Source organism: Schistocerca gregaria, chromosome 7, assembly GCF_023897955.1.
Source record: "Schistocerca gregaria isolate iqSchGreg1 chromosome 7, iqSchGreg1.2, whole genome shotgun sequence".
In the NCBI taxonomy this organism is placed as follows: Eukaryota; Metazoa; Arthropoda; class Insecta; order Orthoptera; family Acrididae; genus Schistocerca; species Schistocerca gregaria.
This window is the reverse complement of record NC_064926.1, coordinates 142,280,395-142,301,180: the sequence shown is the minus strand read 5'-3', so window position 1 is coordinate 142,301,180 and position 20,786 is coordinate 142,280,395.

Below are 20,786 nucleotides of genomic sequence, written 5' to 3'. Positions count from 1 at the left end.
GTAACGGACATTGGTGTCGAGCATTGCGAATGATGGTTTTACAAAATCACATGACATCAGTGGAAGGAATCACTCTTGATTTCTGGAGTGCCGCCAGCAGTCCAGCTAGCACGGTGACTGTACGTAAAGAGTTACGAAGAGTTGTGTACAATGGTCGAGCAGCTCCCCATAAGCCACACATTTCTGTAGTCAGTGCTAAGCGTCACTTGAGGTGATGTAAAGAGTGATGAAACTGTGCGATGGCTGGCTGTATTTTTTTAAATCGTATTACTTGGGCCCCCCGTCGGGCAGACCGCTCGCCGAGTGCCGGCCTTTCAATTTGACGCCATTTCGGCGACCTGCAGTAGATGAGGGTAATACGATGATGATGAGGACAGCACAGCACCCAGTCCCTGGGCGCAGAAAGTTTTCCGAGCTAGCCGGGATTCGAACCCAGTCCAAGAGGATTGACAATCCGTCACACTGAGCAATCAGCTACCGGGGCGGACATGACTGTAATGATTGGAAGTGATTAATTTCGCTGTACCCGGTGGAAATCCGATGGAAGGCAAATGCTTGATGAACGTAAACCCCCATCATGTGTGGCGCCAAGCTTGAAGTACGATGGTGCTTTTACGGCACGGTCCTGCTTTTCGTGATTATGTTGCTGTCCCTTTAATCCGCTCGAGAAAACGCTAAATTCAGAAGAATGGGAACACAATTTAAAGCATTGTATACTGCGTACAGTAAACTAACAGTTCAGATATGATGTCAACAGATCTTGTCATACTTCAGCATCTATGAGGCAATGGTCCGTGGACAGTAACGTTACTGAAATGGAGTCTCGACCTAAACCTAATGGAATACCTTTGGGATCACTTACAATATCGAATTCGCTCCAGACCAGAGTCCAACATCACTACATTCTCTGAGAAAGTACTTTCTTGAGAAAGAACTGCCTTCCGTTCCTCCACTGATATTCAGATACAACATTATGAAAGTGGTGTTCCTCTTTACCAGGCCGGGTCTCAGTCCCTTGGTGTGTGATGCAATACGCGGGTGGAGACGTGCTCTCCGCGTTTTTAATCGCCATCCTAGAATGCTAAATTGCTATTATGCGTGCAAAGTGCCGTCGCCCTCTTCGGGATAGCGAAAAAGCTAGCTGTATTTCATTCACAAGTTCTTTTAGAAGTTCCACCCCTTCCTCTATCGTATGGGTCAACCTCCCACTGCCCTTTGGGACCAAGACCTATTCCCCAATTTCGAGCCTGACGGTAGCAGATGACTTCACTGTTGACCCTATTGCTAACTCCATTTTGTGGAAATGTCAAGCTGCCTGGGTGGTATGGTGGCTCGAGTCTCGTAGTTTACTAACAACTGCACAGTGTGGATTTCGAGCGCGCCATTCTACAGTTGACCATTTCCTTACTTTCTCCATCCATTTCATGAATAGTTTTCAGCGGATATCCCAGACTGTAGCCGTGTTTTCCAATTTGAAGATAGCCTACGATACCTGCTGGAGAACTGGTACCCTCCGTATTCTTTACACATGAGGCTTGCGTGACCACCTGCCCTGTTTCCTTTAGGAATGTTTAAAAGACCGAGATTTCAAGGTTTTTGTGGATTCTGCCTTGTCAGACACCTTTATCCAGGAAACTGGTGTGCCCTAAGCGCTGTTCTCTTTGCTGTGGTCATTAACACTATAATGGCCTGCCTCCCGCCGGGCATCTCTGGCTTCCTTTTTGTTGACGATGTTGCCATTATCGCAGTTCTCCACGGACCTGCCTCAGTGAACGGTGTCTTCAGCGATGTCTTCATCGTCTTTACACATGGAGCATCGACAATGTCTTTCGTTTTTCCACTGATTAAGCCATCTTTATGAATTTCTGGCTGCCCAATTGGTTTATCCCACCATCTTTATTCTTGGGCCTTTTGCATTCTTTGAAACTACGAAATTCCTGGGACCCATGCTCGGTAGGAAACTCTCGTGGTCGTCCCACGTGTCTTACCTGGCAGCCCACTGTACACAGTTCCTCAATGTGCTGTGTTCTCAATGATAATTCCTGGAGTGCAGATCGAACACCCTCCTCCATTTGCACCGGTCCCATGTCAAACTAGAGTATGGGTGCTTTGTTTATGTATCTGCACATCCATCGCTCTTAGGCCTTCTCAACACTCTCCACTATCGTGGCATTCATTGGCCACTGGCGCCTTTTACACCAGCCCAGTTGAGAGTCTGAACTACCACTGTCCTACCGCCGTGATGTTCTCCTCAGCATGTATGCATGCTACGCGTGGCTACCCATCCTAAGCCTCCTTCTTCAATGATTCCTTTGATCGCCAGTATGGCAAGTGTCCCTCTTCTCTGTTATCTTCTGGAGTTCGCTTTCGGCACTTGCTCCGGCGGCTTAACTTCACACTTGCTGAAACTTTCCTGGTGGGTGAACCCTTTACCAACTTGGCTTCGTTAAGCGTCCTGCGTTAGCCCCGGCTTTCATTCGCTTCCTAAGGACACGACTCCAGCCTCGCTATATCGCCTTGAGTTTCATGACCTCATAGAACTTCTCGATAGCACCTTTGTGTACACTGATGACCCTCGAACTGACCGTGGTGTTGGGTGTACCTTCATCATAGGCGCCCACGTCTTCCGATAACGGCTTCGGGCACACTGCTCAGTACATACAGCCGAGGTGTTCGCCCTGTATGAGGCTACAGAGTACAGCCGGCGACACAGACTTTTCAAGTGTGTACTCCGCTCAGACTATCTAGCGCCCTTCAAAGTCTATGTGCGCTGTACACTGCCCATCACTTAATGCAACTGGTCCAGGAAAACTGTCACTTTCTCGCTCTTTATGGAGCCACTGTGCTGTTTATGTGAGTTCCTGGTCATGTCGGACTGCCAGGAGACGAGGCTGCCGACGCTGCTGCAAAGGCTACCACTAGTTCCTATATTCTCTCCAATGACCTCTGTGTTGCCCTCTGTCAAGAAGTGGTGTGCCTTTGGCATCTTCATTGGTCCTCCCTTCATGTGAGTAAACTCTGAATTATTAAGCCTCTCCCAGCAGGTGGGAGGGCCGAGAGGAGGTTATTTTAACTAGGATGCGCATTGGGCACTGCCTTTTTAGCCATCGACGTTTGATAAGTGGCGCTCGCCCACCACTTTGTACACATTGCGCCCAAGTGTTAACTGTCCGTCAGTTACTGATGAAATGATCATTTTTCAAACGTTTACCTTCCCTCTTGCTTTTGCCGTCTGAGTTATCGGACGTTTTAGGAAATGAGGCGCGGACTGTCGACAGCGTTTTACTTTTTATCTTTCAAAGCAGTATTTCGAAGGCCATTTAATTTTTCCTTTCGGATCTCCGTTTCTGTATCGTGTCTTATGTAGCCGTGTCTCCACGGCCTTGTTCTTAGCTATCTTCTCTTATGTCCGTTGGAATTGACGTACAGTCATTTTATAAACTCTTCCCTGTCTTCCGTGTTCTATAGCTTCGAGTTGAGCGCGTATGACCCCAAGTCAAGATACCATTTCCTCAACACATAATAATCGTACTGGAATGAATGAGCTACCGTTAGAAACGTTCTTTAACCAGTTCCTGACACTGCATATAGATTTTTCGCTAAAACTTTCTATTCCAGCAAATTTTTAATATAAGACACATATAACTATCTTAGGTAAAATTCCCTGCTTCCTACCAATATCTTAACATATTTATCACGAATAACAGACTCCATTTTGTCATTATCGTATTACAAATATCATTTTATTTGTTTTAAAACGCTTATTAACTGCATCTTTCCCGTTCTACAAGGGGAGTTTTCTGAACGAATGTGCTGTCCGAAACGACAAACATATTTTACATTGTTGGCTTGAATTGCGATTTATCTATTGCTACAACAGTCTAACGTGCTTTCTGTAATTGTAAATGTTTTTCGACTTATAGTTTACGTGTTACAGGATATGTGGCGCTACTGACATTCCCATATCTCTACCCGTCGTGCAAGCAGGAACAAACAACCCGAATGCAAAACATAAGTTTAGACAGATTTTTTGACACAAATATGAATTCTTAATTGCTGCTTCTGTAGTGCATTTATTTATAGCTACTACAGCATAAAGTACGAAATGCAATTAAAATCTCAAGTATGAATTGAAATTAAAATCTCAAAATACAGATAGAGGATATTGTTGCTTTAGTGATATACCAGGTAAGAAGCGAAAACCATATCCTAACCTATACATTTTAGAGGGAGAATACTGTAAAGACATGACTGTATTTACGAAAACCCCTTCTTTACTCACGTATAACTGTATGTAGTCTTTCAAGAACAACTAAATGAACTAACATTTTTGTATCCCTTAAAGAAAATGAAAAACAAAAGATACACGAAGACTACATTCTTACGTCAAATATCATTTACACCGCGGTATTGAAATGCTCTGGTAAGCATTATACTCAAAAACATGTACATGGAAATGTGTATGTACAATGATGTATCATGAATTCATTATTATTATTTCACGACGTTCGGTTCATTTTTAAAGGTGTTTTGTTCTCATCTCAACAACCACCCTCGTCCCAACGAAAACACTTCTTCCAAATAAAATCATTACTTAAGTATGAAAGCCGCGTATGGGTCCCCTGGACAATCAAAATTCTGTCATAATGTACTAATTAAGAGGTGTTGAATCAGATGTGTTGAATATTTAATAAAATAAGTTGAGTATTAATGTTAGAAAACGTGTGCATACCTTGAGGGGTCGATACTCACGACGCGCAAATTACTCGGAACATAGTATTTGAGAATGAGAACACTTTTAGACTTCCAACAAATGTTCAGATATTTTGAACCCATTTAAAAACTTTCCCTCTCTAGCAACCTCCACACAGCAGCGGGCATGACGTTTTGATTTATTGCTTCTTTATTACTGGCTTTATTCACAACGCATTTGCAGGCAGTATCCACATTTACCTCTTGATGTACTTGGTGGATTGTAGTATTTCTCGACATATCGTTCACGAGATTTTACGTCATAATCATTGAGATACGTGAAAGGCATGCGAGTAAATGAGTGTCGTTATTTGGTTGTGGAGGTGCGGTTCCCCATTCTTTCCTCGTATCTTTACGTATTGTCGGTTCTATGGAAGCGGATAACATACTAGACGCAACAGCACGGTCATCTGCTGATTTGAATACCGCTCCTAGATAGTCCTTGCACAAATTTCCGCATTGACTGACAAGAATAATCAGATGATCCCACATTTACAGCATTATGATCGACCTGTAGAGGATAAATCTCGTTCTTCCACTTTTTTGTTCCACTGTTGAAACGGCAGTACAGACGCCAGATGGCGGACATGTAGCCAGAACATGTGTACGTTCGCCAAATAATGATGCTCCAGTTGTACACTGTATCAGAATGTGCAACTTTACATGGAGATGACTGCCAGATTGATACTTGAAATATCGATGGAAGAAGTGTACATCGTCCAGTAGCAATACCGAAATCTCATAAATTACACTTGCACTTATTTTTGTACGAAGTGTGTATAAGGACGATATCTTCATCATTCTGCCAATGAGATAGGAGCTCTTATCACTGTATAAGGACGATATCTTCATCATTCTGCCCCATGAGATAGGAGCTGTTATCACTGTACAAGGTGATGAACACTCGGGTCCAGAAATCTCGGGTAGTCGATAAGTAACTTTTCGAGCCAAACAATTCAGCGCATGTGATTGTATGTTGTAAGGCAAAACTCGACGAAATTGTCTGAGATACTGCCAGGAGGCATGCTGTTGCTTCAGACACCCTAGTCGCGGTTCAGCGTCTCTAGGAGATATTTATAATCATCGCTTCGAACTGAACTAGTTGCACTGTGTCTATCGGCATCACAGATCGTAATTAGCCGATTTAACTGAAAAACGTACGTAAAAATGATGGAAAGTGCCTAGACAATTTTTCTTAAGATCATACAGCACCATCCGTAGAGGTTGTATGCAAAATGGGCTGTTGTTCGATAATGGAAAAAGGTTATACTCACATGCGAATCGAAGCTGCGGAAAACTATTTATCCCAATTGACAGAATTAATATAGAAACTGTTTAAGCTTCAACAGACTGTGCAACAACACTGAGCAATACGAATTTCCTTTTTGTGATTCCGCGTCCCGTTTACATGCTAAATCTACAATGTAGAGTGGCAGCAGTAGACACAATGCGTCACCGAAGCGGTAATAAAACCTCAAATGGTAATGCATTACTAAGCAACAGTTGTGTAAACTGTACCACTTTATAATTTTATTATTACAGCTTAAATAGTGAGTGACAAAATTATGTAAACAATGATATCTACAACTACTGTATGTTGTGCTTAATATCTTATCTAAAGATCGGAAATTCTCTTAAAAGTAAACACACTACACTTAATTTTCTAAACATCTGCAAGTTGTACGAATTAGGGACTTTTTTCTAATTTGTACCAGTGAGAATAAAAATTGTATCACCTTTATAAACTATGTCCTTGAACGTGAAGCATGTACTTGTATAAGTTTGAGATCTTCAGTATTTTAATTCTTACGTTACTGTTTGCAGGCATCGCAATATATTATTTTCCGTCCTTTCCCCATCCCTGCAAACTCTGCATGAGTCCACATTTTGCATTTCATGCATATCATTTCTGCCATTTGATCTACCTCGGACAACTCGCTGCACCATTCCTCTGTTTTACAGATGATATCCTGCCGTGGCTCCCCCACAGTGTGTACAGACTCCAAAATACTTCCTTTTGGCAGGAGAAGCCGTTGTTCAGGTTTCTTCTCCTTCTCTATGGTCAGCTAGAGGTTTTACTTGAAGCTTTCGTCACTACCCTGGCATTCGGCGACATTTTTGGTTGTTCACTTTCAAAACGTTTTCTATATGCCGTGGCTTTTTCGGAACTGAAGCCCATTTCCTTCCGCAATGACGCACGCAAGTTTTTTTTTCGTCCGACAGGATTAAAACGAGCGTTCTAGAACAAAAAAAAAACATGTTATAAAATTATCCGCGTCTTTTCTAGACATTAGCTTGTACTATGATGCTAAATGGATTTCTGAAGCTTAATATACGACCCATATTCTTAGTCTGCACCCGTACGAAGTCGGTAACTTACAGTGGTGCATTATAGGCAACGTAGCCATTTTTCCTCTCTGAATTTCGTACAAACGAATCACTAAGAATGCAGATTACTGACTGCCGGAAAACTTTGATCATTTTGAGGATATTCACCCACATATCACTATGTTGCCACTTATATTATAGTAATAGTTCTCTTTTCCAGGTGCACAAAAAGTTGGATGCAAGCTACAACAAAATCAACGCTGTTTTCACAGGATCTGTTCCTCAACACATTTAGCTGATACCTGACAATATGCGTCCAAGAAGCACGTAGTTTACGCTGAACTAACTAAAAGTCGGCTAGTATAAGAGGTATGAATGCAATCGTAGAAATTATGAACTGGTGCAATACAGGTAACAGTAGATTTATAATTAGTATGTATGTACCAAAATGATAACGTCATCTAAGACTTATACTTCTAGCGTGCATATTTCTTTCCTCTTACTTTCCCATCAAATCTATTTGATACATATTGCAAACACAAAACCCGTACTTCAGACATAGTCGGACCAGTTTTTAATCAGCTTTCTCAACATATGAACATTCTCTGAATATTCCTTAGAGCTCTTTGCATTTTATCCTCCTCCCCTTCCACTGATTTCATGTATTAATTCTACTTTACTTTGCTTTATAGATTTAACTACAGATTTTTGAGTCATGTTACCTGTTACAGAAGTCTCCTATTAATTTGTTAGGGGATTACGTCGGGATCCTCACTTGTTAATTGGTAGACACATGCATTAAACAACAGCTGCCATTCAACACGCTAAGTGGAGAATATTTCTGGCTGTTCCATACTTCGTTATAACTGTGAAGCGTCGATAATTTTCTGCTTACGGTAACATAGCCTGATACTTCTTCGTGTAATAAATCGTTTTTATGCACTCTCAGTACATAGTGGGCTCTATTACTCTTCCTTGGTATTTATGCGATGTTACACGCGTTTCTTTCCTGTATTCATTGTCGTGTGTGACGTAATTTGATATAGTTGGAGACGTTTCTCTACAAAGTACTACAATTCATACACGAAAATCAGTCTGAGATTGATGTTCGTATAGGATTTCAATGCAACTAGTCAAAAATAACAAGCAAAGCATTATACATGCATACTTCCATTACCACAGATCATAGGAACTGCAAACCTAATACAGAAAAGCGTAAATGTTGTCGATAACTTAAATATTATATAACTAGGTAGTTAAACAAATTTCCGCCACTAACAGCACTCAAACATAAATTATTCTAATGGAGAACACATGTATTTGTAAAAAATGTTGGTCAGTGTCAGACCTGTCTATAAACACTTACATTTCAGATCATCTAGTTCAGAACTTTAAGTAATAATTTACAAATTCAGCGAAATAATGAGGCCTGGTTCCTGTTTTTATTTTATTTTATTTATTTATCGTTATTGTGATCTGTCGCCGCTATTTTAGAACACGTGCATGACTACATCATTAAATCATTACATAGTAGTCTACACCAGCACCATCGCTTGCTCGTTAATGGCCATCCCAGGAAAGTCGACAACAATACAGTATCGCCTGAAGCGGTATGTGCTGTTGCCTAGCAACAGTTCGATGGCTGTAGATACAGTCTCCTGTCAGGGCGAATTGGTGTATCTGTACACGAGAGAATAACTTTTGTTATTGAATTTTTGAGTTACATTCGTTGAATATAGAGTTTCCATTACAGTAGGCGATCCGCTGGAAGACGTTTTGAAAACTCGGAGAACTCCGTACGAAGGGAAGGCCCGGAATAGGAGGCGAAGGTTAACAAGCGCTGGAAAGGTAGGAGCCAGCGAATTAACTAATGCAAATTCATTTACTTTGTAGCATTGCCTTTTAAATGCAACTAACGTAGCGTATAAATCCGAGTAAATTCACAACTCACGAGTACGTCGTCACATACGACAACGGAATATCCTATCTAAGTGAAGGAAGAATGTCTGTTAGGACATTAATCTTCTAGAAAACATTTTATACTTACTTTAATGAGCAGAGTGTCTATATATAAGGTGCGTGTGCTCCGTCTGAAAACAGGATGCGTTGTCGTCGTAAGAATATTCAATAAAACTAAAATATTTGCCTTGTCATACGAAGTAACAATTTTTATAGTTGACCTGAAAAGTTAAAGGAAAGAGTGGTAAAATAAAAGCGTGAGTGGTGGCTGAAAGAAGTCAAAGATATTGGGTTGGTGCGTAGCTTTGTAGCGTTTCTCCACGCGTTTAATAAACGCAAAAGAGATTTTAATCATCAGTAATGTTTTCTCATTGACTATTTGCAACACACTGTCAACGCTGAGACTGCAGAAATCACGTGGTGTTGAGGCGAAAAATTCGTTGAGTCATTTTCGAAGCGCATTTTCATCCGGAAAGGAAGTATCTTTCAGGTTCCTCTAGAGAGAGTGGTAAAGCAGAAAATTTGAGGACTCAAAATTAGATGAATAAGGAGGGTGCGGAGTGACTTCCCAACCGAACAACTGTAAAGTGTTTTCTGTCAGTCTAGAACTATGTAGGCGGATTTTTATAGTGGAGCCAGCGGGGGTGGCTGAGCGGTTCTAGGCGCTACTATCTGGAACTGCGCACCCGCTACGGTCGCTGGTTCGAATCCTGCTTCGAGCATGGATGTGTGTGATATCCTTAGGTTGGTTAGGGTTAAGTAGTTTTAAGTTCTAGGAGACTGATGACCTCACAAGTTAAGTCCCATAGTGCTCAGATCCATTTGGATCATTTTATCGTGGAGCAGCATCGCTTCACACAGTCTTCCTGATCGTTGTTCTTGGACTGCTTCTGCAGGACGCCTCAGTTGTTGACAGTAAATGTCAACAGCGATGGTTACATCCCTGGAAAACAAATCCCAGTGCACCACACCGTCACCATTCCACCAAATTCATAACATAATCTTTGGTGGATTGGCGCAAGTCTTTCTACTGGGAGTTGCTGATTTATTTGGGCTCAACCATTCCTTTATGTTTCTTATATGAACATAAAAACATGACCTCTCGTCAGCAGTAACGATACAGCACAGGAATGGTCAGTGCTGTTCACTAGCCAATTGATGACGAGCAGGCATACATGCACATATTGCCAACCGCTGATTTTTGTGATTTTGGCTTGGAGCCTGTGGTACGCATACATCCGATTTTTGAACCTTCCCCATCGCATGTAAATGTCGCACGATGCTAGTTCTCGAGTTCACTGTCATGGATCATTGTGGATAAACGCATTCAAATGATCTTTATGAAAACCCAATGGTGTTACTGAACTTAATGAGTTTCTAATGCCAAAACGATTCTCCCTAAAACGAATATTTTCTTCCCTTACTCTGTCCAGCAGTATTATCCCCATAAAAAGGGCAAAGTTTCTTCCTGACTCTGATGCTCTAACCACTCTGCTCAACTAAATAGCATAATAAGTCGGAAATGTTCCGATTTCTCCATTTTTTAGGATCCACATCTCCAATTACTACCTCCAAATAACAACATCTGACCTCAAATAGCAACAATGAAATACAAATAAAAAATGGCCATCGATAGATAAACCCACAGCAACCGCAAAACCAACATCCAAAAGGAAAACACTACCAAAATGATATCCTGGATGCAGTTGAATTGCGCAAAGGTTAAGATATAGCAGGTTTGTGAGATAACATTAACAACCAATGTGTTTAAACAATAAACAGATAATACGTATATCCTACTCTCTAACAAGATATTGATGGGGTAAATGATATTAACTATTCTGACGTAAAAGATGGGACAGTATGGACTGCCGACTAACTTATGCTACAGAGTATTGGAATATCTGGCCAAGAGGGTAGTACTTATAGAACCCGTTTGGATAACCGAGTGCGTTAACGTACGGCTTACGGAATCCGGGGAGGAACTCCGCCTCCGGTCAAATCCGCCCGGCGGGATAACGATGAGGGTGTTGGATGTGGTTTCTAGGTGGTTTCCTACATCCGATTAGATAAATACAGTGTCGTTCCCACTTTCTGTCTCAGATACACTACATGCATACTTTCAGAAAACGATGTCACAATTGGACGTGTGCTTTATTCTAGGCTCAGACAGATGGGGCGACGTAATTTCATTCCAGGGAGGACGAGTAGGGGGTTCATGAGGAAGGGCATCCGGCCACCTCTTGACATTAACATAGCTTCAACCTACTTCAGGGGCCTATAATGACTCTATTATGTTCCCATTATGTTTCCGTGGCTCAGTAGATAGTTTCTTTAATCGTATATGCATTATATTACTCCTGTGACGATTACTATGCAAAGATGGACTAGATAATGAATAAGTTTTGAAAATGCTTAGGTCATAACGGTCCCTCATCTTCCTCAAATATGTCAGTGATGTCAGTCTGTTCAAGGGTCAGCCAACTTAGATTAGAGTATATAAAATCACGCCCGCTTCTTTTATTGTTAATCAGTATCTTAAGGACTATGGAAATGAAATGGGGGACATTATGTGTATTAACTTTTGGCACCTGTTTATGTATTTCTGCAAGTGTCGATCTTAAATTGTGAGGTGAGTGAGAAAGGCTTAAAATACGATATTGATCGTTGGTGACATCTTATTTGGAATGCTGAGGTATTTGTTACTGACTAGTTTTATCAAGCTTATTCTCCGAAATTAAATGCAGTATAAAGCCCTGTGTGTGTGTGTGTGTGTGTGTGTGTGTGTGTGTGTGTGTGTGTGTGTGTGTGTATGTGTGTGTGTGTGTGTGTGTGTGTGTGTGTGTGTGTCTGTGTACGTTTGTGTGTCCGCGGGAACAATGTAACCGAGCCAAGGTAGGATGTTCCGCGCAAATTCGCTACCGCCATTAACTCAAGAACTTATCAGAATTAAATTGGTTATTGACATGTACATAACGCACAGAATTTCAACTGTTATCTGACAGCACTTCTGAACAATCTCCTTCAACTGGAATATGTGATGAGCTCACTACGGCATAGAAGTATAGACAATGTTGTACGCGTTTAACATAGGAGAGAAATCAGATACATCTACACGGACGGCTCGTAATACAACGAATGAAGCTTTGATAACGACAGGATGATCAGCCGAAACCTTTACAAATGAGAAACTCGAAGACCGAAACACGATCGTTGTAGTATCGTATTCCCGTCCTGCCTTGATTTACTATACGGAAAAACAAAATCATCTTTTTATGTTCAAGATTTTAAGCATGACGTGGAGAATAGTATAGAAAGAAGTAAAGTTGATGAGTTGTTGATAAAACTGCCCAGTAACAAACCAGGTAACGAACTGGCAGATTAGGTTGCCAAATAAGCAGCTCTGTGTGGATTGCAATAGAGCAGCAAAGCAAAGACAGCTTCTCGATTGAAATAATTTCTTCCATTGATGTTTTGTGTATTATGATAATACGTTTCGGCTCTAATCCAAACGGAGAGCATTTCTGGTCCGTTGAATGTCAGTGTGCCTAACACAAACGCGATCTCTAGTGTGATAACCGCTTAGTAATTTTCACAGGAATGATTTACCCACGAGACGTGTAGTCCATGCCTCGCATACCAGGCTGCAAATAGTCTTGCACCACGCTGTCTGTTTTTTTCTGGAAAGGAAATTAACCTTTAGTAAATTTGTATTGAACATAATAACACCGTTTGGGATTACGTCTGGGTGATTATTCAGTATTTTTAAAGTCCTCGAAATAATAGACTGCAGAAAAAAATGGTGTGATATTGACTCCTGACGTCAAACACAATTTGGCAAGACTAGAACCTCCTACCGCCCCAAACAGTTGCTCTTATTGGATAGTTAGCTCACAGGCAGCAACTGTAAGCTCATCACACTATGAAACAGGTTAATGAAAACTATGGCAAAAATTGAGGGCCAGACAAATTATCAACAACTGATACTGATTTATTAATAAAAATTATGCAGCTTATCAGCAAAAGACGATGTATGGAAAAGCTATTCAACTTTCAGTTGCACTGATCCTTTTGTTAACACTGGTTAAGTCCTGTGTGTGCGTGCGGAAACAACGTAACCGATCCCAGCTAGCAAGTTACTCGCAGATGCACTACCGCCATTAATTCAAGAACTTATCAGACGTTAATAGGTTATTGACCTGTCCATAACGCACAGGGTTTATACTGTTAGCTGATAGCACTTCTGAACAACTGGGTTCTTCTGGCTGGTGAATGTAGGTATGTCCTGATGCTGTCTTGAGGCACAATGTTGATACTGTCGACTAGCAAACTGACACAGTCTGTGTGAAGCCGTGCCTCAGCTTCTCCCCACCTTTCATCTGGAAAGTATCTGGTGGTTATAACTGAAGTGCAGCTACTAGCAGGGGTCCAGAGCTTACTGTAATTATCGTATAGCAGCGAATCTCCATTGATATTCTAACGCGTTAATGCAAAACCGATTTACTATGGACGGCCGGTCGGAGTGGCCGTGCGATTCTAAGCGCTACAGTCTGGAAACCGAGCGACCGCTACGGTCGCAGATTCAAATCCTACCTCGGGCATGGATGTGTGTGATGTCCTTAGGTTAGTTAGGTTTAAGTAGTTCTAAGTTCTAGGCGACTGATGACCTCAGAAGTTAAGTAGCAAAGTGCTCAGAGCCAGAAAGGCATAATGCTGATTTTGGTACACTACTGGCCATTAGAATTGCTACACCAGAAGAAATGCAGATGGCCAGTAGTGTAATAAAGAGAATGAAGTTGTAGGGACTGTTTACAATTTTGTTAAAGTCAGTACTTAGATGCATGTACTTTAAGCATTAGTTATCACTTGAAAAATTAAAGTTACCAACTTTTTAATTTGTTTCCGGGTACATGTCTGCAGTAGTGTTACATTCCGAAATCTGAGTAGCATAAAACGTCGGTAAAAGAGGAAAAAATCACGTAATTTATGGTGTATAGAGTGGTTGGTTGGTTCTTTTGCAGGTGGGGACAAAACAACGAGGTAATTGGTTCCATTGGATTAGGGAGTGATGGGAAAGGAAGGCGGCCGTGCCGTTACAAAGGAACACTCCCGGAACTTTCATGAACCGATATAGAGAAATCACGGATAACCTAAAATCACCGAAAACCTAAATCAGGCTGGCTGAACGCCAGTCCAGTGTGATAACCACTACGCCACTTCGCTCGATTCATTTGTAGAGAATAACGCTCCAACAATTCGTGTAGCGGTGATGAAGAGATACTGCTACAAAGCGCCATTATATGATGCAGCCGTTAGGTGGAGTAGATGCTTGTCGTCGTGATACTAAATAAATCGGAGTGACGATGAACAAAATGCAAAACATTTCTCTCTGACGAAAAGGGAACCCCCAGAAAGAGGTGGAGGCTCTGGTACTCGAAGCTGTGCGTAGCGTAAAAAACATTAAAATTACTTAAGATTCAGTTTCAGTATGACGTACGACATTTTCAGCATGACAAGGGCTGCCTCAAGCAGGGTGAGGCGACTGCCCACGCACGTTCCGCCGAACCGGGCAGTAATGGAAATCTTGCAGCTGCGACAGACCATTCCACACACCGTTTCTATCTATATAACCACCACGAGTCGTTGTTGTAAGTATAATTAGGACTCTGAGGCAATGGAGCAAAGCAAGCAATGAAAACATGTGGATTTACCACCTGTGCAAAACCATGCACTGCACCTTCATCGGGAAAGGAGCGTGTTTAGAGTTTAGCATTTGCTGACTCTTAAGAGATTATGCTCGTGGGGTGCAAACCGTCGCTGGAGCATACTATGGAAATCTGATTACAAGACTACTGAACGCTAACGAAACGAAGCGTGGCGGTACGCTATCCAACGGGGTCAACGGCAAATCTTCCAATTCACTTCCCATAGGACATAGTCACACATGCTATTTCAGTTCATTTACAGTATGTTTAATGATTGGTTACCTATAATTTTAAAACAGCACGTATATTTTACAGATTTCAACGTGCATTAATGTAAATTTCTCCATTCTACAAGCATCTACTGTTTTCAGAAAATAAAAGTAAATGTAGTAACAGTGAGATAAAAAGCAAGTTCATGAAACAAAATGCAAATTACTTAATAAACGAAGAGTATTAATTAAAATCGTTAATAATTTATAAGAGAAAAAAAATAAAGATAAGCCCACTTGGAAAAAAGTTATTCACCCCAGTGCGCACTGAAAGGTGAATCGTTCAGCCTTCACAGACGGCGCAGCGGTCAAGTCACGTGCTCAGTTGCGCGCGCACTGTCTCTACGTGAGGGTAAGGCAGTAGCAATCACTAATACATTTGTGTTTCAAGCAGACATTGTACGTAAACATGGGTATATTAAGGACCTAAAGGAGTGGGAAAAACGACCAATCGCGTTCGGCCTTGCCATCGTCATACTTAGTACAAAGTTGAAAGATTTGTTGGCGTTTCGCGGAGAACTGCCCAAGCAGTAGTGTAAATCGCGTTGCCAGGAAACACGTCACATCTGTTGCCGAGAAAACCACCTGACTGAGAGGCCCAGGACGCGTTTCACTGCTTGTGAATCAAAGTCGCTTCCAAACGTGACAGGGACTGCAGCAGGCAGTAAATGAAGGTCAGTCCCAACCCGATGCTAAAAAACATTGCGACGTGAACTGCACGCAGTGAACATTTGGAGTCGGTCACCTCGAAAGAGGTCATAGCTCACACATAAAGACGATGACAACAACAACGTTCACTAGGATGGGAGAATATGTCACTGGTTTTATGAACACTCCCCTGCATTATTACGTCTCGATTGGCCTGCAGAATCAGCTGACTTGAGCCACATAGAAAGACTGTGGGATACATTGGAGCAGCGAGTAAAATACCGACATCAACATCTCCGCAATTAGGTGGAATTTCGCGTTCATATGCTAAGGTCGCAGGTTCTAGTCCAGCCTCGGGCATGGATGTGTGTGATGTCCTTAGGTTAGTTATGTTTATGTAGTTCTAAGTTCTAGGGGACTGATGACCTAAGATGTTAAGTCCCATAGTGCTCAGAGTCATTTGTATTTGATACAAATATTACTATAAAAATAATAGCGGCTCAGCTGTGGTACTAAAGCAGCTTTTCATAATTGGGTTCTATATGTATTTTATGAAATGCTTTATGTAATACTTTAAATGTTATGGAGATTCAAACATTATTATTATATTCTCCCAAGCACCAGCTGATAGTTTCATACCACACTAGTAGGCTGTTCCTAAGGTTCGAGACAGCTTGGGCAGAGCAGATGTTGTGACATATGGGGTTTATATATATATTATTCGATTTCACTTGCTGCCTTTTGCAAATAACCTCTCATCTGATTACTAAAACAGGACGTATTTTCACAACATTAAATTTTACATACGAGAGTTGGAACTTAAATAGTTACAATTATTTATTCACAACCGATACAAAAGAGTTACATGTTTCAAAGTAGTCACAAGCGTTGTGTAAAACCCGTTTCCAGCGATGTGGAAGGCGTAGTATACCGTTAACAGAGCCTGTTCTGTCGATGGTGCGAGTGCAGCGGTCTAATTTTATGGTGATTCTCGCGTACCACTGTGATGGTGTTATCCTAACGCATTACGTTCCTCCACGGCAGACTGTCAATGCACAGTATTTCTGTTCGTTTATGGAGCATCACCTGCGATCAGCTTTGCGAAAGAAGCGGCGACACTTTCTGTGCAACCTACCCATCATTTTGTACGACAATGCGCGGGCGCATATAGCGCAAGCTGTGGCTGAGCTGTTCGGTCGATGGAACTGGTAAGTACTGTACCATCCAACATACTCCCCGCACTGAAATTCTTCTGATTTCGATTTCATTCCGATGATCAAGGAACCACATCTCGGCATTCGCTTCAGAAGTGTCCCAGAGATTCGACAGGTTGTAGACCGCTCCATTCGTACCATCAACAGAACAGGCTCTTCTAACGGTATACTACGCCTTCCGCATCGCTGGCAACGGATTCCACACAACGCTGGTGACTACTTAGAAGGACAGTAACAGGTGCAAACATATAACTATTTTGTATCGGTTGTGAATAAATAGCTGCCACTATTTAAGTTCAACGCTCGTATATAAGCAACAGTCGAATAAAAATGAGGCAGATGGAAAAAAGTAAGTAAATCGTTCATTATTTCATATGTTATTACTATAACTGTTAATAAATTTATCCCACTGTGAGACAAGTCGGCCAACGCATTCGTGAAAAAAATGGTTCAAATGGCTCTGATCACTATGGGACTTAATATCTATGGTCATCAGTCCCCTAGAACTTAGAACCACTTAAACATAACTAACCTTAGGACAGCACACACATGCATGCCCGAGGCAGGATTCGAACCTGTGACTATAGCAGTCCCGTGGTTCCGGACTGAAGAGCCTAGAATTGCTCGGTCACAACGGCCGGCTATGCTTTTCAGCCCTCATATTTATCGTCCTCCTTTGGTAGGGGGAGGGATTAAGAGGAGGAGGGGTCATGACACTCACAAATGAATGAATAAAACAGCAAAGTGTTCCACTTCAGATCTCCCCCCCCCCCCCCCCCCCCCCCAGTTTGGGGCAACACTCCCGGTGCCATCCGCGTACCATTGTTACGTACATGAAAAACGTACATGTACGATGACAGCCAGTCAGTTATTCCTAGCCCTCCATGTGCCACGCACCCATTTCGACACCCCTGACCTGAGTGGCGGTATATATCTAAACTAGCGCTTGCTGATCGCATGCGAAATCCAAGAGGTTTCAAAGGGATACCTGACATGCTAGCGCCTTGTAATCAGTGTCCGCTGTCTTGTTACAGGGACATTTGTAAGCGCTCAATAAATGTGAGTGGCCCTGAGGGTGTTGCCGAACTGGGGGTGCCTTAGAGCGACCCTTTGCGTTTTTATTCACTCTTCTGACTACTTTCAAATTTAGTGGAAAAGTTCTGAGGGGTTCCAGCGGTTCCTCCCTGAGTAACAGAGAAAAAGTTGCAGTCACGCTACACTCCATAATTGAGCGATCATGCTGAATTGGGTTTCAGGTCTACGATGTGCCTAGACAAGAGTATCAGTGTCAGAGGTTGTCAAGAACGTCGTCCTGTTGCTGTTTTCGAACGCGAAATGTGTGGCAATCAATACCCCAACGGAAGGGATGGTTTTATCCCCCACCTGGCCTTTTCGTGTCGCTACTGAGCAATGGTGTGTCTGAAACACTTTAATCGGTCGCTCATAACAAAACCGCGTGATTTCAACACTGCACGTCTCAGTTTCGACCTACAAGGTAGAGGCGGCAAAAGAAGGGGTGAAACGTAGGTACGAAGTGGTGTGAATACATACCCACCGTGTGACTCGTCTGCAGTAGCGTTGGAGAGAACAGTGATGAAATTTCGTGGCAATGTGACATCACTGACCCACCTTACACTACACATGAACTTCTGAACTGTGACCTTTTTTCCCTCGTATCGACATCTTTCTGTTGATGCGTCGACAAGCCCGAAAGCGACGCCACAATGCGTCAAGCGTTTGCACCATTACAGAGTAAGGGTGTAGCTACCTTTTAGCCAAATCCAAATTTCAAGTAACTGCGTCGTAGTAGAACACAACTACGGGATTTCGGAAACTTACCTACTAATGCTGTTGTACAGTATAGTCGAATACTACTTAGCAGATTTAGTACTGCATCAAGTATGGCAGTGTGAGCTACGACAAAATTCAAGGGAGATGTCGGTAACGCTTCCGAGCATAAACTTCTACCATTTAGAGCAAATTATGTTTCGTAAAAACAGAACTGCTTTGCTATACAGATGTCGGTGTTTAATTTCAATAAGCATACCGTGATGGCATCCTAATTTTTCATTTCCTACCATAACTCACAACTTATATGTTTACAACACTTTGGTGCCACCGACTGCGAAGGAAATCAGCAGAACAACTCCAACACCAAGCACGTTGGAGACTACCTAATTGCCTTCTCAGCAGGTAATTTCATTGCTTTCATGGCCTTGTTTGTATGCTGTGATAAAATATTATCCTTCTATAACGATACAAATATTGTCTTGTGTGTAGCAAGAGTACAGAACAAGTTTTCGGCTTGACTATTGAGGGAATGTTTTTAATTTAATCTACTCACCGATGATTTTATACTGCCACAAATCGTCACCCACAATATGCTTCAGCCAAATTTTCGAGAGATTTGTTGACTGAGATTCAATGACAATTTATCACGTATACTCACAACCAAATATTGGCTAGAGTACTCTCACAAAAACAAACATAGAATAATACTCGATATAATTCGGCTTAAAGTGACTACTTATTTGAAAACAATTAGATCCCTAAAAACCCATCTAATGTTATATGAACTTAAATACATTACATATACACTGAAGATCCAAAGAAACTGGTACACCAGCCTAATAACGTGTAGGGCCCCAGTTATCACACAGAAGTGCCGCCACACGACGTACCATGCATTGGACTACTGTCTGAAGTATTGGTGGAGGTAATTGACACCATGAATCCTGCAGAGGTGCCCATAAATATGTAAGAGAATAATAGTACGAGGGGGTGAAGACCTCTTCTGAACAGAACGTTGCAAGGTACTCGACATATTGTCAATAATGTCCATGTCTCCATAGATTGGCGGCTAGCAGAAGTGTTTAAACTCAGAACAGTGTTCCTGGAGCAACTCTGTAGCAATTCTGGACGTTTTGAGAGTTGCAGTGTACTGATGGAACTGCTAAAGTCCCTTTGGAATGCACAATGGACATCAATGGATGCAGGTGATCAGACAGGATGCTTACGTACGTGTCACCGATCAGAGTCGTATCTAGATGTAGCAGGGGCCTCATACCACTCCAACTACATATGCCCCACATCATTACAGAGCCTCCACCAGCTTGAACAGTCCCCTGCGGGCATGTAGGGTCCATGGATTCATGAGGTTGACTCCTTGCCCGTACACGTCCATCCGCTCGATACTATTTGAAACGAGGCTCGTCTGGCCAGGCAACATGTTTCCAGTCATCAACACTCCAACGTCGGTGTTGACGGGCTCAGGCGGGGCGTAAAGTTTTTGTGTCGTGCAGTGATCAAGGGTACACGAGTGAGTCTAAGGCTTTGAAAGCCCATATCGATGATGTTTCGTTGAGTGGTTCGCACGCTGACACTTGTTGACGGCCCAGCTTTGAAATATGCAGCAATTTGCGGAAGATTGCACTTCAGTCGTCTTTGGTCCCTTTCTTGCAGGATCTTTCTCCGGCCACAGCGATGTCGGAGATTTGGCGTTTTACGGGGTCCCTTATATTCACAGTACATTCGAGAATGGTCGTCGGTGAAAATCCCCACTTTATCGCTACTTCGGAGTTTATGTGCCCCATTGCTCGTGCGCCGACTATAACAACGCGTTCAAACTATCTTAAATATCGATAACCTGCCATTGTAGCAGCAGTAGCTCATCTAACAACTGCGCCAGACACTTGCTATCTTATATAGCCGTTGCCGACCGCAGCGCCGGATTCTGTCTGTTTACATATCTCGCTATTTGGATACGCATGGCTATACGAGTTTCTTTGGCGCTTCAGTGTATTACGGACGCTATGAATATCAATAACCGAAATCTTTCAAAGCACAGGAAGCTGTCGCTTCAAGAAATTTTTGAATTGTAGACCTATTTCACTCACTTAGATACCAACGGT